The sequence below is a fragment of the Panthera uncia genome, chromosome C2, assembly GCF_023721935.1.
Source record: "Panthera uncia isolate 11264 chromosome C2, Puncia_PCG_1.0, whole genome shotgun sequence".
In the NCBI taxonomy this organism is placed as follows: domain Eukaryota; kingdom Metazoa; phylum Chordata; class Mammalia; order Carnivora; family Felidae; genus Panthera; species Panthera uncia.
Window position 1 is genome coordinate 83,250,761 of NC_064810.1, and position 19,568 is coordinate 83,270,328.

Here is a 19,568-nt window from a genome sequence, read left to right on the forward strand (position 1 = left end):
TATAGAGCCTGCTTCGGATCCTCTGTCTCTCTCTCTCTCTCTCTCTCTCTCTGCCCCTACCCTGCTCTCACATGCTCTCTCTCTCTCTCAAAAATAAACATTTAAAAAAAATGCAAAGGATCAAATATGCACTGACTTAGAAAACTCTCCAATACATGTTTTAAAGTAAAAAAAAAAGAGAGAGAATTTCAAATAAAGTAGATACATTTCTATTTATGCTTATTTTTTAAACCTCTGAAGAATTTATATTTATATGTAAAAATAGTGAAAGGAAATTCAAATGACACAGAGCAAACTTCTAGCAGTAGTCACGTACCTCTAAGGGGAAAGACAGGGTGCATGATTATGTCTGACTGGGCAGGGCTGGAAGAGGTCAGGATAGAAGTATTCCTTGAATCTTTTACAATAATGCTGTATTTGTGTATTACCTGTATAATTAAAAAAAAATGAACAGACTGTCAAAGGGGTGGGGGGATAAACAATTTAAATTGTGTTAGAAGTAATTGTTTCAGAAATGATGCAGTCAAAAACATATTTGCCAAAGTCTGGCCACCAGATTAAAGAAATTGATCATTTCAAATCTCTTATCCCGCCCCCCCCCCCCCCGCCCCGTGGTTTAAAGGTTGCTTTCCTTTAGCTCATTATGTTTACACTGCCACTTCAAGCTGCCTTATCTGAGAATAAATTCCTTTGCTAATGTGTTTTTAAAAATTAGAAAGTTTCCTTACTTAAAAGGCACCAATCAACAGGATTGACTTTGCTAACAAGTGTGCTGAGCAAGATCTGATTTGGGTGGAATGGCCGGCCCAGGAAGTGAGAAATCAGCATCGCATGGCATTTCAGGAGGTGACAGTAGTCACTTAACAGATTTGCCTTTATCTTTCCAAAGGAGAGCCTTTTCCGATAGAAGTTGCCTAATTGTTTCAGGACGTCCAGCTGAAGCCAGGCTGCGTTCACCTGCTCTCCTCCTCATTGTTCCCTTGAACGCTTACCTGCCCACACCTCTGCCGTTTACCTGCAGCGGCTTAGAGAGCTGGCCCTGGGGGCTGTTTCTCGGAGCCAGCGTGCCGCATCATGCTCTGAGACCCTAAAGAGGCTTTGTGGTATCATAACTTTCAGACAGACAAGCCGCTAACGTAAACAGGAGGCGAGAGCAACGCCAGGCCACACACCTAAGACACCTCCGTTTCAACCATTAGCGCATGTCAGATGGTTTAAGACTGATTGAAATACCTAGTCTCATGCCGCCTGAAGTTCCACTCTCCATTCCTAAACGGTTCCTCTGTTTTTCCACTTCTTCAGAAACACCAGTAATCAGAGTCAACAGTTTCAGAGAACTCCAAAGTTCAGGCGCAACAGCAAAGCTCCCAGACTAGGAATGGTGCAGGACATCAAGGAGGAAATATGCCACCGACTGAAAAACATTCAGCTGGTTCACAGAATATCGAATGATAAAGATCAGGAAATGTGTTCCGGATAGCAAGAGACAGCACCATTATCAAAACGATATTTGAGCAGTCTTTTCTAGAGGCTAGTTTTACAAAGCGTCTTCATCTGTCAGATAAGTTCTAAACATCGGAGTATGAGTTTGAGTCCAAAATTCAGGAAGAGCTTAGTGATAAACATGATGGAAATACATGGCTGTGTCTCCAGTGGAAGAGAAGGCTGACAATTGTCTAGATAAATAGGGTTTGGAAATCTGAGTAAGGTAGTCTTACTGGTTAACAGACTTCTAATAACTCTAGATCTGCTTTTAAATCTGTGTCTTGGAGTAGATTTCTTAGTGAGAGATTCTTTGCTCAGTTGTGTACTGCCTGAAATAAACACAAGAGGACACAAACACAAGACACAAACACAAGACACAAACACAAGAGCACAGAGGAGAGGGAGTATATTTTGCTTCTCTTCTCCTGGGATCTTTTGGGGGCAAAGAGAAGTCAGATTGGGAGACTTTGGCATGGAGCCCCTTCTACTTTCCCCTCACCCCCAAATAGAAGTCTCCATACAGTATTATTTGTACTTCTTGACAAAACTTGGGACTGACCTTCTCAACATTCCTTCTGCGAAAAATGCTGAGAGAACATGCTAGTCTCTTCCTGTAACAATTCTTACACTAAACCTCCCTTTTAAGAATAAGATCTGGAATGAAACTGGGAACATGAATCTGAGAACATGGGGCTATTAGATTTCCATTTCGGTCTGTTTCTGGCTTGATTTGATTAAAGTCCACTCTGGCTATACATCCAACGTCTTACTTTCTCATTCTTCCACCACTATTTAATCCTTAATTTCCTCCACTACTGGAATGCTTCGTGCTGAATGATTGGATTAAACTCCAGCCCTTCAGGATGGACCTAAGTCAGCGTGGTGGTCCAAGACTCCTTTAATTGATACGTGGCTTTTCCACATTTGCCGATAATAAATGTTTCCTCCTCCTTACTTCTTTAGTTAATACAAGCTGTTTTCAAAGAAAACAGAATTTTGCAGAAGACGGGCTACCCCTTTTCCAGGGAAGGGGATGCTGGGAGCACACCATTTACACACATCTTTTTTTTCCTCTTCTGCTCAAAACAAACATCGCATTTATTCTTTGTCTCCAGCTTTCATGGACTTTTTGTCTTTTCTCTCCTTTAGATCTGTGTATGCTCACAACACCTGTCTCTCTGGAAAGCACATATCCCGTTTCTTCAGCTCACCAGAAGTAGACATATATATTATTTCCCTGAGGGTTAGAGAAAGCTATCAGAACTTGGCAACATATAAAGTAAATACCCACTAATTGCAATACATTCATTTAAATCAGGTCTTTATCCTCCTTAGGCATTGTAGTAGGTGGCTTCCTTTGAAGTCTTGTTGAATTTGTCCAAAATTACCTTGCCTGAGGCAGGCGGCTGTTTGGAACATTTGTTCTGAACCGATCCCCAAAGCAGTAAATCTTAGCATTGGTAACGGCTCACATGCCACAAAGAGGAAATGTCCTGGGTAGGGCATGGATCCAGGCTTAGATCCCCCATTATATACAAAGAAAAGAAAGAGAAAGGGAGAGATAACTGCACAACTCTCAGGGATATAATGCTATTGTATAACTCTGATGATGTTATAAGCCACAAACCCTGTACATTATTGAAATACATAACCAAAAGCCTACCAATGAATGTCTTTCCTCTTTTCTTCTGCAGCATCCATGCATGCATGCATCTCTCGTTTTACAATAATCTTGCTACTGTTATTTGTTTGTTTGCTTACTTGCTTTAAATGCAAGTAGCTTATGCCCTCTCGTTATTTCAAACTCAACCTGGGAATTTCATTGTACCTGTATGAGAGAATCATGCTCTGTGGGCATGAAGATATCACACCTATCATTGACTCTCATCATCCCCACAAAGACACTGATAATCTGATGCAAACAATCACACTCTGAGATCCTTGGACTTATTCAAGGCTTTGTTTAGGCTGTGTCACATACTTCTACCATGTACATAAAACAGCTTTCAGCCAATTATATCAGAAACTGCTCAGCAGTAGGCAAAGAAGCTTATCTGAACTTAGAGCAAATGACTCCCTAGTTAATTGTCATGGACACAGCCTTAAGTCATGGCCTTCTGGAGCAAGGGTAGAATCTAAATCAGGTTGTGAAACATTTACACATTACATGATTTAAGTGCCATATGAAAACACAGGATGGGTCAAGATGATTCCTTGGGATAATCTCCAGTGATAGCCCCAGTTTTGGGTGATGGGAGATGAAACAGAGTGAACAATACTCATGAACCTCATCACAATATCAAGCCAAAGGAGTTAACAACACTTTATCAAAATGAGGGAGGAAAACGAGAAGGAAGGCGACAGGGGAATCAATAAGCAGGTGATTTTACTCAATAAAAAGGAGGAAATTCCCAAGATGGTAGTGAAGCGAGATGGGAAAGGATGGGCTGGCAATTGTGCAGTAGGCTGGAGGAGTTACCCAACCAGATAACCATCAGAGTCTGATGCCTCTGGGAGAAAGACTCAGAGATGAACTTGATGAAATACTGGATGTGCTTAAATACACTGAGGAAAGATTTAGACAATTAGGGAGTGTGATATATAAATTGGTGTTAAATACCTAGAAAAAGTAAGCAAAGTAAAAAAATAAATAGGTAAAATGGAATATTGAGAACTAAAAACTTCAAAGAAAACAAAAAGCTACGAAAGATGCTATAAAAAGAAATAAAGGATATCTTTACCTCCTACTATGGTGTGATCTCCATAATATTTTATGTGCTTCCATTTCCCTAAAATACCCATTTGATTATATTAAAAATAAAACAAGGGGGGGGCAGGCGGGTGGTAGGGCACAAAACTTTAAAAATTAAAAAATAAAACAAAGGAAAAGCAAATCAGCAAATAAAAAAATTTAAAGGTTACTTATAGGGCAGGGGACATTAGTGCTTAACATTTTTGGATATATATTGTTTTATAGCTTTGACTTTGGCACCAAGTTAATATTTTGCATAAATAAACAAAACTAAATTTTAAAATGCCATCTTTGAAGAATCAAAAGTAAGGTAAAACAAATGAACCTCACTGTGTGGCCAGCTGACAGCCTAACATCACAGAGAGGAGCTAGTTCAAATGACTTTTACAACAGCTATTTGACCATATGTTCTTGGGAGGACATACTCTAAAGACAACTGTTTTCACTAATTCTAACTGTTTTCCATAATTACATTAGTAGTAGCAGTGTTGGTATTGTTATTGTGAGACTCTTATGTAATTATGTTATGAGAACTGGAATTTCCAGTGTGAATAAAAAGAGATAAATATGTAAGATCAGTGAGGTTAAGAAAAACCTCTGAATCTGAATTGAAAATATCGGTACTTTTTTTTTCCATTTGCATACAGTATCTTTTTCCATAGTTTCATTTTCATTCTGCCATGTCTTTAGGTCAGAAATAAGTCTCTTGTAGGCAACATATAAGTGGGTCTTGCTTTTTTATCTTTTCTGCCACCCGATGTCTTTTGGTTAGAGCATTTAAACCATTTACGTTTAAAGCAATTATTGATAGAAAATATCAGTATGAACTCATGTGTATTTTACCATGTAAATAAATATGTATTATACACACACACACACACACACACACACACACACAATTTCCTAAGTATGTTCACTGAAAAGGCTTGGAAAAAGCGACCAACCCTGTAGCAGTAAGTACCACTAGTGTCCAGACATCCTCTCTAAACACCATCTCTCAGTAAAACAGACCAGTGCTCTTTGGAGAGAAGTCCAGTTCCAGATGTAGGGTAGAAAATGTGCAAGATGATCCTGGAATATCTTGCAAGAAACTATCAACGATTACCAAGGTTATATCAAAAGGATGTGGGACCCAACTTGAAGAGGCTTCCACTGGCTTAAGAAAAGATAATTTGAGAATCGATAAACATAATAACTGCAATGGGGGTGCCTGGGTGGCTCAGTCGGTTGAGCGTCCAACTTTGGCTCAGGTCATGCTCTCGCGGCTCGTGAGTTCAAGCCCTGCTTTGGGCTCTGTGCTGACAGCTCAGAGCCTGGAGCCTGCTTCAGACTCTGTGTCTCCCTCTCTCTGCTCCTTCCCCGTTCATGCTCTGTCTCTCTCTGTCTCTCAAAAATGAATAAACGTTAAAAAAATTAATTAATCAATTAAAAAATAATAAATAAATAAATAAATAACTGTAATGGATAGAAACATCAAATATGATGTTAGCACCATTCCATAAATGGAGTAATTATTAGAGTAATTACGCAGGAGCTCATTTACTGATCTCTCTCTCTCTTGAATTTCTGTGATGCCCACTGAGTATAACATCATTTGATAATGAAAAATATACCACCTTATTTTATTTTAAATATAGTCTGACTTTGCATGCCTTTTAGAAATTACTTATATTTTTAAAATAGATCAATATATATGGTAAAAAAAATCAAAACATACCAAAAGATACAAATTAAAGTAATTCTTTCCTTATTCACACATTCCTGTCCTCCCATAATTATCCCCAATCACCTAAAAATAACTACTATCATATTTCTTATAGAAAATTAAGAAAAAGTAATAAACATACACATTATTTATAGACATCCTTTTCTTTAAAAAAACAAAAACCGTATGGGTAAGCTAATTCTATATCCTTATTCTGCTTTTTTTTCTAATCTCAAAGATAGATCTTGAGGCTCTTTATATACTAATGCAGACCTACCTAAATTTTCTAATGGGTACACAGTATCCCATTCAGTATATGGATGTCCCATAATTTATTTATCAATTTCCATATTGATGAATAGCTACCCTTATTTCAGTTTTATTCTATTTGGTATTACTATTTAACTCTACCCATATTTATATCTTATTTGATTATGAATTCTTCATCAGGGCATGAAGCCTATGGCATATTTTTCTACATCACACGCTGTAAACACTAAAAAATAATGTGGGCAGAGTCTCCTTGAAAAATGCTCGTAAACAGTTGGGTACCACGAATTTCCACAGTTTGACTTTTGAGGTCAGTGAATAGATGCTAATAATTCACCATTGTTCCTAGGGTAAGTGAGAAGCTCTTTACAAGACTACAGACCATTTAACACTTTATCAATCAGAGCTAACACTTGAAATTACACCCAAGGTAAAGAAACAGTCACCATAGTGAAGGAGGGCATAAGCTATTTTGTGCCCTGAAGATTTGGGTTGATTTTGTCTTTATGGATCTTGTTTCTACTTAGGACCATTAGATTTTGTTTGAAGGTGGAAGATAACATTGTGATTGAACAGCACCCCAAGTACCAAAAAGGCAACTGTAGTCTCTCATGTTTTCCTCTTCTACATCATTGGAGAGTATCACTACAGTAGGTTTAAGGGCTTAATCAACCCTTGGCAACAAGTAAATTCAATGAAGAGTGTACATCAGAGGTTCATACTCCCTGGCATATTAAAGGATAATTCCCAGGACATTAAGGAAGTAAATAATGCAACAGATTAAAATTTAAGAATAAAACCATTTTATCAGATAAAACAGATTCTGTTTTTTCCCCTACTTTTGAAGTAAAGGGTAAAAAAGCAGTAAAGGTCAACTCAGAGGTCTTTAAAATTATATTTTTAAATAATAGGAAATATCCAATTCTGTGGTCATTTGTGAGGTTATTTCTTTGAAATCTAAGTGGAGCTCCCTTCACACTCACTCATGCTCACACACACACAAACAAGTGCGCACGCACAGGTGTGAGAAGCCCAACCACTCCAGGATTAGCTGTTCCTCAGAAAGCTCAGTAATGATCTGAAATCCGAAGCCCTACTTGAACTTTTCTACTAATTCAGTAATTACTGCTGTGCCTGAAATTGGCCCCTTTCCTGCAATTACTCAACATGCACTTTCAGTCAAAGAGGTTAACACCTGAATTTAGATTCTAATTAGCACCTAAGGTAGAATTTTTTGTTTAAAGCTTATTAAAATGGGGACTTTTCCCAGCATAAGATTTCACTAGTGTATACAGGTAAACACATGGTTTATGGATCAATCTGTTTCTGCTTATCTTAAAAGCAACAGAGGATAGAGGTGAAACCAAGATCAACATACCATCATTTAAGATACTAACCTCCAAATAAATCAAATTCAACCAATATCTGGAGTTGTCAAGCTGGACAGACCCTCGATACAGTCAAAGACCACTGTTTCCAAATCCCCATTTAAATAAATGGTTTATCTCAAAGGAAGATGTAAGTAAACGGAGCTAAAAATCAATTAATATCGGTGTCATTGGCTTTCAGGGCTATCTCCATTTCTCTCCACCAGCTTTCCTAAGCACTAATATTTAAAAGGTAGCAATGCCAAAAACTCAGAATTATGTGAGGGCAGGTGGTCTTGAATTCCTCGGGCAGCAATTAGTGTGAGTCTAACTTCAACCACCAGTGTGTCAAGTTAACTAGGTATCCTCTGCCACATCCCTGTGGCTGCCCAGTTATTGCTTGGACACCTCCAGCCATGTGAAATTCATAGTCCTGCTTCCTAAGGCAGCTCATGTTCTTACTAGGCACCCCTGAAAACATGGAATCCATAAATGATAGCTTATAAGAATACTGGGTATGAGGGCATTCTCATGATTCAAATGACTCATAATGAGCTTTCAATACATACTACTGCTTAACAATTTCTCTGCTACCTTGTGCTTATGCAATTGACATTTTTAAATCCAAGTTCAAGAGCTTATCCTTATCTTTTTTGAATTTTCCTCTACTTCCGTTCAGCTCCTTGTTCAACCAACCAAGATGATTCGGGTTGGCCCGTACCGTCTGGTTTCTTGTTAGCTACAAATATAATAAGCATCTTTCTCTGTTCCCATTCAAGGATAAACTTGAAGATATTTACAGGGTCTCTCAGCATCAAACTTAGCTAACACGGCATTTCCGTGTAGCAATGAAATTCTTGTGCCTCATCAGCAATTCTGAGAGTCACATCATACTCAGAGCCAAATCAAGTAGAAGTGAAACAATGCTTGTGTCTTCAAAAACAAAGCAAGAGGGTCAAGGGGTGAGAAGTGGTAAAAACCACTTGTATAGTTTCCTAGGGCTGCCATAACAAAGTACCCCAGAATGCGTAGCTTTAAAAACAAAAACCAAAAACCAGAAATGAATTTTCTCACAATTCCAGACGCTAGAAGTCTGAGACCAAAGCATCTCTTGGTTGGGTTGATTTCCTGTGAACTGTTTCTCCTTGACTCATAGATGGTCTTCTCTCTTTGTCTTCCCCTGGGTCTTTTCTTTGTACATGTATGTATCATAATCTCCTGTTTTTATAAGAACATCAGTCATGTTGGATTAGGGCCCCCCTAATGACCTCATTTTAACTTAATTATCTTTTTGAAATTTACCTCTTCAAATATGATCACATTCTGGGAATTAGGGCTTCAACATGTGAATTTTGGAGAAACACAGTTCAGCCCATAACACCACTTAAGAGACATTTCCCTCCATATTCTGAGTTATAGATTGCCTCTGCTCCTTCCACATCAGTTTCTGTAAATGCTTATGTTAAATCTCACTAAATTTGCAACCTTATTTACTTAGTATATATGTCTTTTCACATTTATTTTTAGGGCCTCGTGTCAGTACTTCAGAATCTGCCTTCAAATGGATAGAAGCCTAAATATATTTAACTTCTTTTAATGCTGCAGCTACTTGATGAAAGGTACCCTTTGCTGATGGACTTATTTACTGCAATAATTTCTACTTTAATCCAAACTTGAATGAACACAAATATATACACATACATAGATTTATGAAGTTACAGCATATTTATTTATATTCCTGCCACTATCCTGAATCTTTCTTAGAGAAAACACGATATGAATATGGAGGTAGCTGGCCTCAGTTATTCTTTTTTTTTTTTTTAATTTTTTTTTTCAACGTTTTTAATTTATTTTTGGACAGAGAGAGACAGAGCATGAACGGGGGAGGGGCAGAGAGAGGGAGACACAGAATCGGAAACAGGCTCCAGGCTCCGAGCCATCAGCCCAGAGCCTGACGCGGGGCTCGAACTCACGGACCGCGAGATCGTGACCTGGCTGAAGTCGGACGCTTAACCGACTGCGCCACCCAGGCGCCCCTCAGTTATTCTGAGCTACATGTGACCAAGGAAATTTGGTTACATGAACTCCAGTGAAGTCAATTACGTGCCATGGACTGGGCTTTCGACCCAACTATTTATCTCCTTTAGATGTGTCTCATCACAGTAGAGCCCTATATTATGCCCCAAAAAAGCTCAAAACCTATAGAAGTAAGACTGTAGGAATATTTTAGGATAATGGATGTTAGCCACATTCAGTCACTGATATGGCTTCTGTGTCCCCAAATTCTTATAATCTAGAAATCATTAGTGTCTAGTAGATACTTGTGAGTATGTGGACCAAGAGAAACTGAACAGAAGACCATGGGGGAGGAGAAGTGGAAAAATATAGTTACAAACAGAGAGGGAGGGTGGCAAACCATAAGAGACTCTTAAATACAGAGAACAAACAGAGGGCTGAAGGGGGGGCGAGGGAGAGGGGAAAAATGGTGCTGGGCATTGAGGAGGGCACTTGGGATGAGCACTGTATCTTATATGTAAACGATGAATCACGGCAATCTACCCCCAAAACCAAGAGCACACTGTATATACACTGTATGTTAGCCAATTTGACAACAAATTATATTTAAAAAATAAAAATAAATGTTTGATAGAATTCCTCTGGGAAAAAAAAAATTAAAAACAAAAAATAAAATATTTTTTAAAACACTGGTATAATTCCCTTTTGACCGTACTGTGAGCTGGAATGTTGCTCTAAAGTCACTGTATACCTTCAAGCACTTAAACAAAAACTCTTCCTGTGATGTAAAATTACTTCAGTTATACCGTATAATCAAGATAATAATATATCAAATAAAGCAAAAATCTGGCTTGAAGACAGCTGTTAGACTCAAGAATTAACTTGACTGCTAAACTTACTTCAACAAGTGACTAAAAGATGTACCTTCTCTCCCCCTCCCCTCCTCAGTATGCTCAGTTACTCCAAAGTAACTTCCAAAGGGCTGAACGTATGTAAGACCAGGCCACGTGGAATCCAACTACACCTAACAGATAATACATCAGTAACATAAGAAGGAAAAGCCAAGTAAAAGATAACATGAACACTGGCATGTTATTTACTTTTTTTTTAATGTTTTTATTTATTTTTGAGACAGAGAGAGACACAGCATGAGCAGGGGAGGGGCAGAGAGAGAGGGAGACACAGAATCCAAGGCAGACTCCAGGCTCCAAGCTGTCAGCACAGAGCCTGACGCGGGGCTCGAACTCACCGACTGTGAGATCATGACCTGAGCCACCCAGGCGCCCCTGAAGATAACATGAACGGTGGCATGTTATTTTTAATAGCACCCGTTTGTTCTGTAAAAAACTTAACAGCACATTTTCTCTGGGCCCTGGAAAATAAGAGAATTCACGTAAAATAAAATAAATCCCTTCAGAAATGTTTTGTTGGGGGGCCTGGGTGGCTCAGTGGGTTGAGCATCTGACTCTGGGTTTCGGCTCAGGTCGTGATCTCTTGGTTTGGTGAATTTGAGCACTGTGCCAGGCTCTGCGCTGGCAGCATGGAGCCTGCCTGGGATTCTCTCTCTCTCTCTCTCTCTCTCTCTCTCTCTCTCTCTCTCTCCTTCTCCCTCTGCCCTTCCCCTACTTGTGCTGTCTCTGTCTCTCTCAAAATAAATAAATAAACTTAAAAACAAAAAAGAAAGAAAGGTTTTGCTGATTTTCCCCAATACCAGAGTAGAAGGTTATCCACATCTTCGATTAAGCTTACCCCCAAGGAAATAGCACAGTGACGGCAGACATGGACTCTGGTGCTAACCTGGGGGCAAGGCCCAGCATGTAATAAGCACTCTAGAAATCTTTGCCATTATTATTTTTGGTTAACAGCATTAAAAGTCACAAAAATCTATGAGTTGGCTATTGTTTTCTTTATTTATACGTGAGAAAATCAAGACTGGCCCACGGTCAACAAACTACTAAAAGCTGGAATTGAGAGTTCTGCCTCACTCCTGCTTCTGCTGTAACTTCCTCTATAAATGTAATCTTGTATGGAAATTGCTTGTCGCCCAATGGTCAAGGGCACATAGCAGTGGGGAGTTAGTCGGAATGTCCTTAAGAAAATTTAGTCATTAAACAATTCTTTGCTCATGCTAATGAATGTAGCAAATTCAGGCTTAGTTTGGCCAAACACCTGAAGTGGAAACAGGCAGGACACCGAGTGGGGGTTAGAGGCGTGGGCAGTTCCTGAAGTCAGGGCATCAGTGGCATTGTGATTCTGAGCCATCTGTCCATAACAGCAGGATGCCAGCAAGTGACAAGTTAGGTTAGGGCAGTGGTCTTTGAGGGCAGAGGCCTTGTCTTCCCCAACTTTGTGACAGGCCCAATAGAGCATAATAAATACTCAATAATAACTGTTTGTTAAATTGAGTTGTCTTGAACTAAATTGAATTGGCCATCCATCCTCACTTATATTGCTTAAGAAGCATAAAAGGCCCCACCCCTGCCCTCACATCCACACATGCCAAAATAATTCATTTATTCATTTGTTCATCAGATATTAATTGAGTGCTTTCCATTGGAATACTCCGTAATAAGAAAGACAGGGTCCTGCTATCATGGAGCTTAGAGTCTGATGATGGAGGAAACGGATAATTAAGCAAGTAATTGCATACAGTTCAATGAGTGTTCTGAGAGGGAAGGATGAGGTGCCACAGGAGCACATGGCAGGGAGACCTAAATGCAGTGGGGGGCCCGGGGAGGAGAGTGGTGGCAGGGTGTCACAGGGGACAGGGGCCATAGAGCTGAGGCTGGAGGACTAACCAGGGCCTTGCTGGTCTTGACAAGGAGTTTGGGCTCTTCCAAGTAACAATAGGTAGGACCTTTTATTCTCTTAAATGTTTTTAAGCTGGGGACTAATATGCTCTAACTTACATTTTAACAAGATCAGTCCAGCTCCATTATGGAGAATGGATTGGACAAGAACAGTCTGGAAGGGGAAGCTTGTGCTGCTGCAGTAGTCGAGGCAAGAGATTGTGGTGGCCTAAGTTAGGGGAAGGAGAAAAGTGGAAAACTTGGAGATACGTTTTGAAAGTGGAAGAAGGGTATGGAAGTGGAGAGCTGAGAGGAGCTGAGAGTTTTGGCTGGAGAAAATGGGATGGTTGTGGCTCCATTCACTGAAATGTAAAAAGAAGAGGAGTCCAGTTTGAATAAGCTAACTTTGCAATGCCCCTGGGACATCCACATTAGCAGCTGCTCATAGGAATCTGAAGCCCAGGAGTAAAGATAAAGATACTGTATGCTGACGTGCCATAAACAATAAAGTGGTCGGCATACACGTGGCCATTGATGGAGTGAGACCAAAGTAAGACTAAGAAGTGAATACAGGGAAGGATATTGAGGTATACGATTATTTACGTTTCTGAATCATGGGGCAAATTGTTAAAAATACGGGGCTCCACTCTATGAGTTTCAAATTTAGAAAGTCTGCCCTGAGGCCTGAAAGTTTGCATTGTGCTGGATGTCTCTGATGCAGACAGGCCTCAGACCACACCTTTAGAAATGCTAATTTGGGGGCACCTGGCTGACTCAGTTGGCAGAACATGCAACTCTTGATCTTAAAGTTGTGAGGTTGAGCCCCACATTTGTGTGTGGAGATTACTTAAAAATAAAATCTTTAAAAAAAAAAAAACACTGATGTTACTGATGGGCGGAGGGAAAGAAACACAATAAAATCTAAGAAAGAGCAGCTGGAGTAGAAAAAGTAGGACTAGAATATAGCTCCCGGAGACAAATAAGACAGCTTCAACAAGGGAAGAATGGTCAGTCACACCGTTCTCTACAACAGCCTTCCCAAGATTGCTGACCCTAAATGTTACAGCCCTGAAGGTCCCCGTCACAATGGAAATGTGCTGTTATCTAAAATGAGTTACACATTTTTGGCCCCTTCAAAACTCTTGGGGCTATATGTGTTTCAGAATTCAGAATTTGGGGGATATTAGAAGATTGCTTATGCCGTATATTATTTAAACCTCCAGGAGGGTCTGAGATACCATCTAACTGTCAAATACAAAAATATTTTTGCAGCAAAGTGTATAAATATTCACACTGTGCAAAACAAAGAGCCTTACGTCAGTTTAAACCAGGTGCTGACAAATGAACCTAAACTGGATGAAGTTTTCCCTCAGCTAAGTTACCAAAAATATTTTAGATAACCTTTCTTGTAGCATTTCATAATAACTCACAAGAGCCAACCCTCCCAATGCATACTTCTCCAAGTAAACATCAGCTCTTTTTTCCAGATATAGTGCCCTATGTATTGTAGTGTTTATACATTTCATCACTGTTTGACATGGGTACAACTGTGCTACCACTTTATTGGGTTTCTGTCTTCTTATGTGTCACTGACAATGTTTTTGAGTGTTTTCCCTTTAATCTCATTTTCTCATAAGGACTACGGTTTTTATCGTACAGCTGTGCTGAACATGTATATTCTCAGAAGTGCATATATCACATTAGAACAGAACTGACTGTACCTCTAGCACTCAACAGGATCTTAAAAGAAGGAGATACACGGGCGCCTGGGTGGCTCAGTTAATTAAGTTCAGACTCAATTTCGGCTCAGGTCATGATCTCATTCATGGGACTGAGTCCTGCATCAGGATCCGTGCTGACAGCACAGAACCTGCTTAGGATTCTCTCTCTCTTTTTCTCTCACTTCCACTCCCCCAATCACGTGTTCTCTCTTTCTCTCAAAATAAGTAAATACACTGTTTTAAAAAGAGAGATTCAGAATAAATAAATCTTATTGGGAAGAGGGTAAAAAATAATCTTAAGGGCCAACTGTGATACCCTCACTCCTACTAAAAATGTACGTGACATATAATAGAAATAGAATAATCAGAAAAGCTAATGTGATCATCTCTGAGTAATGGGTGGAGAGTAATCATTGTCTTTATTCTTTATTGAATATTCCAGGTTTTATGCAATTAGTATCCACTATTTTGTAATCGCAAATACATAAATTGTTGGCTTCTGTTTTTGTTTTATTATTTTCTTGCTTCTTTTGAAATCTGGATCCCAACCAAGCGATCTAGGCTTAGGGAGGAAATGACAGTGTTGGCACCCGCTTTGGAAGTTACTGGATGCTTGGGTTGGGAGTGCGAATGCACCTGAAAAATCAAGATTTCCCTTCTTCACAATTTTGCCCTGGGCTAGCCCCGCCCAACCCTTAACCTTCAAGCGCATCCAGGCTCCCAAGGGGCTAGTTTCGGGTCTTCCTCTCAAGTAGATGAGAGCTGCCTACACTTCCTTTCCAGATCTACAGCCAACTACTGAACCAATCGCTAAAAGGGTATTGTGTACGTCAAAACCAAATACCAATCTCCAAATCTTAGATCCTATCCTCTTTCTTAGAAAATCCAGCCTTAATCCAGTTTGCATTTTTCTGCAAAAGCAGCTTATTCACTAATGGAACAGTCAGATTCCTCCACTTGTTCATTTGTTCACACAGAAAAAGCTGTCTGGGAGACCACCTGTATGGGAACGGCAGTTGAATAAGGGTTGTTTTTTCTGAAAACAGATTTTCAGGATAATTCTCGGGATTTCACACATGTCAAAGTCTCACTTCTCCATATGACCACGTGTGGCCTCCACAAGGAACCCCCTTGTATTCTGTAGCAGTCTCACCAAATGTAGGACCGAAATAAAATGTGTATTACTATCTGAAGCTAGGAGGTTCCATGTCCCCCTCCCCAACCTGACACACAGACACCAAAATTTCACACATTATCTAGAATTTTCCCACTCAAAAATCTGCTTTGGGCCTAGTTCTAAACTAGTTACTGAGACATAACTTCCAGTGATGTTTAGGGGAATTCGATCAAGCAAGGAACTACTAAATCATGCTGCAAAGACGAAGTAAGTTAGGTAGTTAATTTATAAACAAGAGTGGTTTCTGCAAAGTAGCTAAAAGCCTCCCTCCTCAGAGAGATTAAACTTTCAAAATTACCAAATAATATTTAAGAGGCACCATTTGCTTTTACTTGATAATGTTTTATTCTGTCTTCTTTCCTACCCTGTCAATGTCTAATAGTGAAGCTGTAAATAAGAAGCTGTTTTATAATATAAAGGACTTAGAATATGAAAGGCCTTCCTACAAGAAAAAAAAAAAAATGTCTGTTTTAAACAGGAAAAAATTCTTTCACCAGCTTCTTTACCTAGGATGTCCCAAATTTAATTAAGTACTTGACCTATTACCACAAGCCATGTCCACATCATGGCAAGCCAAATTTTGGAGTTGAAGTGAACTGCAGCACTTGGAAATAATTATGTATTGCTTTCTTTATATGGGAAGAAAGCCTGTCCAACAAAGTGTCTGAAAATGTTTGTTCTAGTCCTCAAAGGAGATTCGAAGAAAACCCTTTAAATGCCGATAGTTAAGAGCTCATATCTAAGTAACACAGTCCTGGCTGGGGATCGTGGTGAAGGAAGAAAAGTCAAGAGAGGTTCCTGATGTTGTAGATATAAGCATGGTACACTAAGAAACTTTCATCCTCTGTCTTTCACACGTTCTTCTTTTTCACGTTCTTATCAATTCAGCATGTGGCATGACACATTTAAGAATACTAAGTTAATTTTACTTTCTTTAGCCTGGTCTGTAGGGGTTATTGAGTTATTGTTTTGATTAAATTAGTTATTTCAAACAACTTCTGTGGCTAATCTAATTTTTTACTGAATTAACCAATTTGGGTGGTTTTTATTCATTGGAACAGTAAGTATAAGCACATTTAGCCACTGAGTAGGTAACTGTGACCATGCCACTCACTATGTCCCCCCAAATTATCTGGGGCTCATAGGAAGAATAAGAAAATAATCAAACCCATCCAAAGAACTGCCAGACTTCCGAGGAATGCTCAGGTCAGCCCTGATGAGCCCTTGCTCATCTTTCTCCCAGTAGTGGAGAGATGATTCAGCAGCAATAAGATGATTCACCATTGTCTCACAAGCAATTATAAAAATACCTTTGTGGGGCGCCTGGGTGGCTCAGTCGGTTAAGCATCCGACTTCGGCTCAGGTCATGATCTCACAGCTTGTGGGTTCGAGCCCTGCGTCGGGCTCTGTGCTGACAGCTCAGAGCCTGGAGCCTGTTTCAGATTCTGTGTCTCCCTTTCTCTGACCCTCCCCCGTTCATGCTCTGTCTCTCTCTGTCTCAAAAATAAATAAACGTTAAAAAAAAAAAAAATTTAAAAATACCGCTGTGTGGTTGATGAAGTACATTTCACGTAGACCTAGACTCCATATTCTATTAATATAAGGCAAGGTCCATTTTTAAGCCTCTTCTCATGGTCAAAAACTATTCTAAAGTTCACTCATTATGGTCTCTTCTACCATGAAAAGCTGCTACATTGTGGACACCCACTGGAACGGAGCCAGGGCATGAAAAGAAAATGATACGTGTGCTCTACACCGAGTGCCTACTCTGTGCCTCTGTACCTACTGTGTGCTGTTTTACAGATGAAGGAACTAGGGCCCAGGAGTGCTCCATTTTGCCTGAGGTCACGCAGCCTTAAGCTACAGGTGTAGGATTCGAGGTGAAGAAAGTCCAGTTCAACAGTGTTTCCACTGCACTTTGGTGGATATCTTTACGGAAATGTACCTTCATGACTCTAAATGAGGAGTGCTTCTCACCTAAGCTCCTTCACCCTGCAGGAGGCCATTGTAAAATAGCCCCTTGCTTGGGACCTGGGCTCTGGTTGCAGATAATCTGCCATTTATTGATGTGTGACCCTGGGCAATTCACGTAAACCCTCTGAACCTCGGGGCTTACAAGTTTAAAAATGCAGACCTTGATGTGCTGCTTACATCAAAGAGTGTTGTGAAGGCTAAATGAGGTAATGTTCATTCGGTCCCAGTACATGTTAAGTATGCTGTCAGAGACCGTTATTAGTAACTATTATTGTTTTTCGCTGATTCAACCAGTGGCTCCAGAGTTGTGGTATTTTTCCCACGTGATTGCAAAAGGTTAACTCACCTCTTTTCCTCCTCCTTTCTCCTCCTCTTCCTCATCTTCCTCTCTCTTTCTGTCTCATTTCCTTTTATATCTTTATCACTCTTCTTTCTTTGAAATTTTACATTTTTTATTATAAAAGATTTCAAACATACAAAATTTAGAGAAAATAGAAACCCCCAAATATCCATCACTGAGCTCCAATAATTATTAATGTGTAGCTAATCTTCTAAAGGTTAACCCTAAATTTTAATAAATTCCTCTTCAATGTACTTGTCATATAGGATCACTTGAGTTTCTCTGAATAAAATTTCAAAAATACCAGGAATTATTTTCAAACGTACAAATACGGCTCACACTTTGCTTCCCTTTAGCCGGTTTTAAAAATAAAAATTGAAAAAAGAGCTCCATCTTTTTGGAAGCATGGTTTATAATATTACACGGTGCAATAATTTTACAAAAGATATATGATCCATCGAATTCTCAAACTCAGCATGGAATCAATGTACATATATGAACTTGAGTAGGGCCTGACATTTGTAAAGTTTACAAACACTTTAAGAAGTTTTTTCCCCAAACCTGGTGCAAGGGTTGGAATCTAAACAAAATAAAAAGAAAATGAGTTAAACCAAGCTTTATCCCCCAATTAGAAGAATTCCCCAGAGCTCTATCATTGAAAATTGGGCCTTTCTCTTCAAATGCAGGCCTCCAAAGTCTACGTCGTTGGTGCAGAACCACTGAAGTTATTGCAAACCACATCTCCTGGTCTCTGAAAATGATTTCTTAGTAATGGCAAACTAATTATGTGATTACTAAACTCCCTTCATGTGCCATTAGTCATAGGAAGCTGGAAAATATGCCTGTTTTCAAGGCAAATTGCTCATTTTGAATTGTGCCTCAAAATGTAGATTCTCATCTGTAGGTACAAACTGAAAAATCCAAGCCAACTTTTCAATTAAAACTTCTAAACAGCCATCCTTAGCCAGGCCAGCCAATGGTCTGTGATGACTTGGGGAATCTTTTAAATGGAGACAGAAATGAAAAGACTGGAGTCTTCTGCATATTTTCTTCCTTCCCTGCAAATGCTTTAGGGGAATTCAAATCACAACCACTTTTTTTTCCCATAACTCAAAAAACACAGCATAACTATTTCCCCCCCTGACAAACCCATGTTTCGCCAAGCATTTGGCTCCACTTGTCTGATAATGACAACTGGCCTCATTTTCAAATCCAGAGGCACAGGCCCACCCTCCCAATGCTGCTATTCCCTAGAACTAGGAAGACTACCGCAGAGTTAGGAATGGGACTGGGGAGAGTTTTATCCACAGCAGAAGGGGGGAAACCACCCACATGTGGTGTAAAGAACAGAAACAGCACCCACACACACACCCAAAGACCGGGGGCAGGGAGAATGGAATACGGCTGTAATGGCAGCAAGGGAGAAAGACTCCAAAACTTGCTCAATGACGAAGAACTCCTTCAGGCACAAACCGCATCCCATCCATTTTTGTAACCACAGTGCTTGGCACACAGTAGGAATGCAATGAATGTTTGGTAAATTCAATTTAATTGAAATGAGAAGAAACAGATTGACCCAATGTAGCTTGCAGTGTCTCTAAACATAATTAATTCTGGAGGTTCTCAAAATCATCTGAGAGTTGTTTGCAGGCTCAGTAATAATTTTCATCTAATGACAGCTCCAAAGACCAGATATGAATTTCATTAAAGGAGTCAGCATGCCAGCAGCTGGAATATGAGCAAAATGTTAAAGATCTGTATATCACCAGGGTCAGGGGACAGAACAGGATATAGGTTAATTATGCTCTATCAAGCTTTTGCTGGATGGAATTTGTTTCTGAGAACAGGAGCAGATCTGTTTTAGATCCGAATCACCGTGATAACAAGTAGTATTCTGCGAGAGTGCGTGCAGCCAGGGCCTGAGCTGCTAACTGCTGGGATGCCCAGCTTGGCCAGTCTGGGCTCTACAGGC